Consider the following 8,957-nt stretch of genomic DNA (forward strand, 5'->3'; position numbering starts at 1 on the left):
TAGATTCAATCACTGTTATCTGCTCCACTTACCACTGGCTTTTTTTCTCCTCTTCTTCTTTTTCACTCCCAGAAGGATAACTCCTCTTCATTTTCATTGAGGGGCTTTTGTTGTTGTCATTAGGTTTCTTTGAGCAGAATCATGCACATCATGCAGCAGGAGTGTGTAGAGCCAGATGGGGCACACTTACAGGGGGTTTATACCTCTGTGTTAAATCTACGACTTAGCTACGACATAACCTGCCTACTGGAACCTCCCTGGAAATGTAACTGCACATTGCGTTGACTCCTATGGCTGATTTAGACCTCTGCCGTGAATCTTTGCATAACCTACGTAACCGGTTGACATCGTTGATGACATTTATGCATGGGCTGGTGGATAGTGTGTTTATTACCATGTGGTTGTGTCCTAGTGTTTTATATGCAGTGTCAGCCAATAGAAAACAAATAAAATGCTCTGACTTTGTTTGGTCTTGGGGGCCTGCACTTTGTTGTGGTCAGTTTTTTAGGCGTTGAGTCTTTCTATTTCCTGTGCGGTCCCTCACATCCATTCTGATAGTTTTAGTAATCCCCATTCACTAATTTAAGGAGACTTGTGAGTACTAATGTTATGTTATTATTATTTCTCATATTGAGATGATGATTGTTATTCTGTCACTTATAACTTCTGTCAATGTCACTCATATCCCCATGCTGGTCTTGTTCGTACTCCATCGTGTTGGTCCAGGATCAACTAATGCTATGTTTTACTAGCAAACCAACATTAGTAACTTAAATTTGGCTAACAGCTGGTAATATATTTGTTATATTTTAGAATTTAATAAGTAAAATGCTTGAATTTTTTTCTAGAAGACCATTTTAGATAAACAAGAGCATTTCTTCTTTTCCCCCCGCTTTGCAAAACTATGACATCATAGCAACATGATTGGTCAGTTGTAATATAGATCCTGGACCAGCATTATTATGATGATACAGGAAAAAACAATATCTGGGATATCAGACCTGAATTTAAACACTGGGCCAAAAAGTAGCCAGAAACACAGAGGAGGAGTGGATGGTGTTGCACAAGTCAATCACAATAGTTTTGAGCGCATCCTGTAGTTACATATATAACTACTGCATAAAGCCACACTTATGTTTTGCCTGTTAAGATTCCCCCTGTGCCTTTTTGCTTACTTTTTCAGCACTTGTCAATTTAGCAATGAGAGACTAACAATCATTGTCTCAATATAAGGACTCACGTATGCCACCAAATTTCAGGGAGACTGCTGAAACTATCTGACTGGATGTGAGGAAACATACAAAGAAGTGGAAAAACCTGAGGAGGAAATATGTTTGCCTATGAGAAAATAAAAATAAAACACAATAACACAACAAAGTGGAAACCCAGGAGGGGAATAACTCCAGGATTTGAATTGTTTCTATCATTGCATGAATGCTGGTAACAAAGTCAGCCACTTTGGTTACATTGTAACCAAAGTGGCTTACAATGGTTACATTGTGTCGCTGTAACTGTCATTACAAATTTTGCATATTGCCACTGCTGTAATTTAAAGTTTGTCAGCCCTCAGGGGCTCCATGACTGGCCTGGGGCCCCAAGCAGTGCAAATATATCAGTGTTTGAGGAATCATGTTGGCCACATTTCTGTGAACATACCTTAACATTAGCAAAGTACAAAACCTCTAGACAGAAAAGACATTGGCTTACGGCTTACTTGGTTTTAAGTCTTGTCCTCTTCTTTTTCCTCGGCAGCCTTCTAAATGATATTCACATAGTGGGAATGAAAAAAGACCCGATGCTTAGGGAAAAGATTCTGTTGTTCAGAAAGGTCATAGTGAGGTTCCCCCCCCCCATTTCTTTTTTTCATCGAGTGAGTGGGGAGATATATGCATTTGTGGCACACTGAATGAGATCAAATCTATTCCTTTGGTACTAAGCAAGAAAGGAAAGGGAGGAAGTGGGTGGGATTATTTTTTTATATATACAGTGACAAAAAAACTAGACATACTACAGTGTTGCTACACTGTAGCAAGTGTTGCATGTGCGCACTGCATGTGTTTACGTAACTGCACCTAATAAAATGGCAAGCAGACGTATACTTAAAACAGACATGTGCTTTGAACAAAAAGTACATTTTAGCCTAACTCTGCGGCTGTCAAACACAGCGAGTCATTTTAGAAAAGAAAAGCTCTGTGTGCAAACTTCCCCCTGAGAGTTACTGAAATCTGTCAACATGAGCCAAAGTGAAAATGACCTGATGTTGCAAATCACACGTCTCCCAGACTTATAGGGAAAATGCATCAAACCTTCTCACACCTCATCAGCACGCACCCCGTTAGGCTACTAAAAAATGTTGCAGAGCATAACCCAGCAGGAGACAGAGTGACAACAGAATAGGCATAATTTATAATAACATAATAGCTGTTCTGATTGTATGATTGGCAATCACATAAACGAGCCTCGCTATCCCCACCTGCAGGTTTACGGTAAGTCGACTAATCAAAACAGATGTAATCAACAACAGAGAGACAGCGGATGAATGGATATCTATCATGTCATTAGGCGCCTTTATTGATTACAAATGCAGGAAAAAAGCTCAGGAGAAAAGAGCCACACTGAGAGATGTCTGGGAAGTTTTCTGGTGGCGGAGTTTTACTTTAAAAGTGTCTTTTATCTGCATTTCACTTGCATCATGCTGTCACGCTGCTCTACAATGGATTTCTTCCTGTATGATTGTGATGATTATGATGATTGCCGGTTGTGCAAAATAGTGAGCCTTGAAAGAAGCCCTTACTCTTTGATTCAGGAGTTCAAAGCCGGGCGTTAACGCTCATGTTTCTGGATTATTGATGATTTTTCCCCCCCTTGTCTATTTATCTTTGTTGTACTACTACCTCGGTGCTTGGCCATTATTTCAAGCATGGGGATAATGAGTCACAGAACAATAACCATGAAATAAGCCGTGAAGTACCTATGACTCCTTTAAAAAAATAGTGAAGTGTTTTTGTTTGCTGGTTTGTTGTTTTGTGCATTACAGTCTGCTTAAACCATACGACAAACATTAAATGGAAGAGGGGCGACGACTGATCAGTGAATTATCTGTGAAATTTGAGCTGAAAGGTCAAACACATTGTTGAACATTTACTTACAAGGAAAAATGTGTCGGGTTCAGTTAATGTAAAAGAAAAAAAATAACAGTTTTATCTCAAATGAAAGCATCAAGTCAGGAAGTTTCCTCAAAACCCTTCAGATTTGTGTGAAACAGAAGAATAAACAACAGCAAGAGAATCCTGCTGTAAAAGAGAAGATTGCTGAAGACATATTAATTTGAAAAGAAAAAATAGAGTGCGCTGTTGTAGCAGCAAATTGGTTTATATCACAAACACTCCACAAAATAGACATGAAGTAGATAAAGAAGAAAAATATATACATGCAAGCTACTAAACTACAAAATTAAGAAAAACGAATAACAGACATATATAATTAAAACCACATCCTATAAGCGCTCTACTGACTGTGGAGGCTTTGGGTACGTCTGAGTACAGTGACTGACTTGAGCTGTTTGACACGGCGTGTTATTTTGCGGGAAGCAGCCATCAGAAGATGGGCTCACTCTGCTCGTTAAGGGGTGGACATGGTCAGCAGCAAGACTCAAGTAAGCTGTGGTGTTTAGGTGATGCTCGGTTGGTACTAATGGGACCAAAGTGTGCCAGGAAAATATCCCCCACACCATTACACCACCAGCTGGACCTGTTAATACAAGACACGATGGCTCCATGATGAAGGGCCATCTGCTTCAAGCTTTGACGTTGTGTGCAGAGATGCTCTTCTGCATACCTTGGTTGCAGTGAGTGATTATGTGATTCTATCATTCTCCTCTGACCTCTGACATCAACAAAGCTCACTCACTGGATGTTTCCTCTTTCTCAGAGCATTCTCTGTAAACACTAGTTGAACTTCAGCCGGTCGTCTTGGCCATGTCTAAGTTGTTAAATGTGCTGAGTTTTTGCCATATAGACATTTGGATTAATGAGCAGCTGAACAGGTGTACCTAATGAAATGAGTGGTTATCATTGATTTTACTGGTCATCTGAGGACATGACCTGTGAAACGTATCATCATTGTAAATAGTCGACGTGACAAACCTTATAGCACATCCATCAGATACAGAAAAACACTTTAATTCATTTGGATTTGGTCTTCTCTCCACCCAAGGCTAAAAATCTCTTTTTATCTGTGTTTACAGTCTCCACCAGCTCCTGAGAGAAACAACTGGCTCTTTATCGACGAGAAGGTGATTATGTATTTAATAAACAGTCCATAAAAATTATTACGTCATTTATTACACCATGTTTATGTTGTTAGCAGATTTAAGTTTAAGTATGCAGGTATTGTGTATTATTTTTCATTTATTCATTTGCAAACATCCATACAGAATGTCCTCCAGGGGCCACACAGGCATAATCAGTGTCAATGTAACAAAATCCAGTGAATAAATGATGATGAATACTGCACATATCCTTAAGTATATTATAAACCATTTTTTAAATGCTCGTATAGAGTTCATAAATGTGAATGTGAGGTTAAAGAGTATTTAAAATTAAGACTATGTGCCAGTAAATGTTGAACTGTTAGCTGTAACTTTATGTTCAATTATTTCTTTTCTCACAGGCATTACATGCTCATAAATGTGCACACGCACATGGATCCTGACAGTTTATCATCTTACCAATCACCACTGCCCATTATGAGGAGATTTATCTGTTTTCATGTGTCAGGTTTCTAGCATGATGCATTATAAAAACAATATTTTGTTAAATCAATAAGATATATTTCTGCAGCCAGAGTGTCCGTCTGCACTACTGGCAAACACATATATCACATTTGTAACAGATTATATTGAATTAACCTTGGTCCTCTGGGACTGACCACTATTAATGGAAAAAAACAAGTCTTGATTTATTTCTGAGAGTGTTTCCCGCTGTGCTGTGGTAAAGGCAAAGCTATAAGAGAAAGGAGAGGTCAGGTAGCCTCTATCAGTGATGGACTGCAGTGATTGTGTTTGTAAAGAGGCATCTAATTATCCCCAAGACCTTCCTGTGTTTTTCAGAAGCAGAGGCAGTGAGGATGGTGGAAGAGCTCCAAAACAAGTCTTCTACACCAAACGTAGACTTTCATATATAAAGAACTGATGTAGAAACGTGATATCAGAGGTTCGGCCATCATTGTGTGAGTATTTTGAAATCGGACCTCAAGAGATGGCTCTGACTGAGAAACAGAAGCATATTCTTACATGACAGTGACTTAGTAACAGCAAAGTAATCCAAGCCTAATGTATAAAAAGCAAATTGTATATACATCTATGAGAAAACTGCCATTGACTCCACTCATTCAGTTTTGCTCAAATTAGGGCATGCTTCAGTAGCTGCTAGCCAATAACCTTGCAGTGCCACTGGGTTTCACAGTGGGATCCACCCTGACTGATGGTGACAGCCAAATTTCTCAGCTTGGTCGTTCATCATTGTACTTCACTAATAAGCGAGTAACACCATGGTGGCCACATCCATCTTTTATATACAGTGTGTTTGGTTCTGCTAGAGGTTTCTTCCTGTTTAAAGCAGGTTTTTCCTTCCGGCTGTCACAAAAATACTTGCTCATAGGGATTGTCTCATTGGGGTGTTCTCTGTATTATTGTAGGGTCCATAGCTTATATAAAAAAGCAGGTTGAGGTGACTGTTGTCATGATTTGAAGTCGTGATTGGACGTCGTGACTTTCAATTCAAAATTGAAAGTCTGTTTGCAAATACGTGACTGACAGTCAGGATCAAGGCTCCTCTGCAATGGCAGTAACGTAGTGCATTTAAGTATGTGGACATGGCACGCTTATTGTAGTGTCTTTGCCTTACAATATAAAGCACATTGAAGTGACTGTTACTGTGACTGTGTGCTATACAAATAAAAACTGAAAGGAATTAAAAAACGGTTTAATGAGTTCAAGTAGAAAGAATTTCATGTGGCGTTTGGTGGTTCATCATGGCAGTCGTTTGTTGAACACGCTCCTTTGACTGACCACCGCGTCACAGAGAGGGTGGGAGCAATAGTTCAATGTTGCCTGTAACTTGGATACGATCTTCCTGCTTGAGGTTCGGTTTGTTGAGTCTGCTATTGTTTGCTACCTCAGTTCACAGCACTGAATATGGGACTGGGCACCACAGACTCATTAAAAATCCTGAGCATTGTCTGGCATATTTTGAAGGACTTCAGTCACATAATAATATAGAGAGGGAACTGGGCACCTTGTGGAGGGAAACAAGGGTCACTGGTGGTCTGAACACCAATTACCGGGTCCTCATGCCACCAAATCACAACCCAGTAAATCAATTTTGGGAGGTGGTTGATTGCAAGATTGACATCATGAATGTGTAGCCGACAACTCTGCATCAACTGGCGTTCATTTTCCAGCTCAGGTCCCTTGCTGCATGTCATCCCTTTTTCCTTCCACTTCCTCCTATCTCTTCAGCTGTCACTATCTAATAAAAGCTTAAAAAAACCCTGTCCTTTTCATATTAAAAGACTGCTGACTTTCTGACAGTGCATATTAAATCTCTCGAGTCACTGAAACTTTTCTTGCATGCACAACTTGCTCTCTAAGTCAAGTGGTGTATTTCTCCTTTCCGAGGGTTTGAAAAATGTCATGTAGCAGTTTGCTGGAAAGCAATTTAGCAGCTTTAGGAGCAAGCCAGACCTGAAACCTTCCAAATCCTCACAAATAAAAGCATGTGAGGCTCATTGAGGCTTCTGTTTGGACTGTACAGGCAATGTTAGTGGTTTATTGCTGCAATTGTAATCTGCTATCAACTGATTTTGGAGTGATACATCTATGCGGAGAGCCTATAAAATCTTTAATGTTGCTTTCTGACCACTGTTTCAATCACACCGGCACACACACACACACACAATCACGCACATAGAGAGACGTGCACACTGAGGCCAGCCCAGAGAAGATTACTTTTCCTTTACTGTGGAAATCAATGAGAGCACTCCATTGCTCAATTTAATGCCCACACCTTCCCAACAAACTCAGAAACACACACATACACACACCTGTAGATGATAGTACAGGGTAGGTAGGGTTCCTTGTGATTGTGTGTAAGAAAGCGGATTGGAAATATTCTATTGCCCCCCTCTGGTGACAACAGACACTGAGAGGATTAATTTATTTTCGCTCGCCCTACCTCACGTACACACATGCCATATTTCTCTCGCTATGCTTTTTCTCTTATTTAAAACAATCCCTCTGCCTCATATTTACCAGAGTATTCCTTCTGGCTCTCCATATCTAGCTGTTTTATTCACTTCTCTCACTCTCTGCACTCTCCCTGGGAGTGTATAGCGGGTCATTTGGTACTCTGAAGTCACTGCGGGTCACTGTTGAGTCTTGAGTATGTATGTGTGTGTGTGTGTGTGTGTCAGAAGCAGTGAGCCAGAGTAATGGGTTTGTTCAGCCGTCCGTTGCAGTTGTTTTGCCGTTGAATGATCCTGCAAACTGGTCAGAATCACCAATTGCAAATGCACGCGCACACGCACGCACACACACACACACATATTTATTGGGCAGCTTTGAATACAAACTCATGCTGAAGCAGAAGAAGCATATCCAATTTTCAGTTACTGCGGTTCCTTCACGGGTGCAGAAATTTACATTTTCGTCAGATGTTGAGAACATCTGATGTGGTGTGTCAGGGCAGATATTTACAGGGTCTTGTCCATCTGTGATGAAAAGAAAAAAACCAGCAGTGACACGATCTGAAAAGTGATACACGAGCGGTAAAGTGGCAAGAGCCACTTGAAAGGCGGCTTTTGTTTGTGGCATTTTCATCAGCGACTGGAAAATATGTCACGGAGTGAGCAAGTGTCATCTTTTATCTGGCAACTTGTCCATTAGCGGGAGTGAATCACACGTATATGTCAGCTCGTGTTTGTTAGTCTCAGTGTAATGTTTTTTGAGATCATTATCACCTTCTGAAAACACTTCCCGAGGTACCTGGGGATTCTCAGTCTCCTCACATTTATATGCAACAGCCACTACAGTCATGTTGCAAAAATAGGTACATCCAATTGAACGCTGGATGCAAACACTGTTGCCCTTTCTGAAACACAGAGAGGAGATAATGTTAAAGAAAAATTGGAACGTTTGACCCCTGCAGAGACGGGATTGGGTGGCTCTGTCTGGTTACATTTTACTTGTGTCGATCTGTTTCTTTAGACCTTCTTTGTCTTGTGATGAAATGTTTCTGTCCTGATGTGAGCGGTCTCTGTAGGGATCACTAAATGGTTCTTTTACAATCAGTGCCAAGGTACGCTGAAGCTGTTTTGGGAGTATGTCATGACCAGAATCCCTGGTTTTTCCTTTAATTTGCCACTTGTCTGTTTTTGAGCAAGCTCACATTTGGTGCTCTTTCAGTCAGTGTCCACTGAACTGTATAATGATGAAATACCTGCACAACAGCCAAAAGAAATTCAAATATTCAACAAAACTTTTAATGATCATGTGCTGTCTTATCCAACCCAGAATCAAAGCAAAGCGTGTAATAGACAAGCCTCTTTGTCGGATACTTATTTACATCGTTGTCTCCTGCCCGTGTATGTGTGTTTGATGACAGGTGGACCAATCACTGGCTCAGCTTTCAGATCGAAAGCCTCACATTATCTTGATGCAGAATTTATGGTTGGATCAATTACTGCAGGCTGCCGAGTCCCTGAAGCAGTGAAGTAACTCCAACATTTTCACCACCATGATTCACAGCTGGCATGAGCTTGTACTGCTGAAAAGCTGTCTGTGGTCTGCACCAAACATGTTTACTGTTACTGTGGTCGAACTTTCATGTTTGAATTTGATTTTCATTACAGACGAGTGGTTTTTTTTCTTCCTTTTAATAATTTGTAGATTGGTTTAA

At 40.4% G+C, this 8,957-nt stretch overlaps 1 long non-coding RNA gene across 1 annotated transcript; it reads left to right on the plus strand.

Moving 5' to 3' along the window:
• Window positions 1-4,264: 4,264 nt before the first annotated feature.
• Window positions 4,265-8,717, plus strand: LOC120440532. The gene is made up of 3 exons (XR_005613325.1): window positions 4,265-4,294; window positions 5,092-5,229; window positions 8,664-8,717. It is a non-coding gene; the product is annotated as an uncharacterized LOC120440532 (long non-coding RNA).
• Window positions 8,718-8,957: the final 240 nt, after the last annotated feature.

This window comes from Oreochromis aureus, linkage group 6 (assembly GCF_013358895.1).
Source record: "Oreochromis aureus strain Israel breed Guangdong linkage group 6, ZZ_aureus, whole genome shotgun sequence".
Taxonomy (NCBI): domain Eukaryota; kingdom Metazoa; phylum Chordata; class Actinopteri; order Cichliformes; family Cichlidae; genus Oreochromis; species Oreochromis aureus.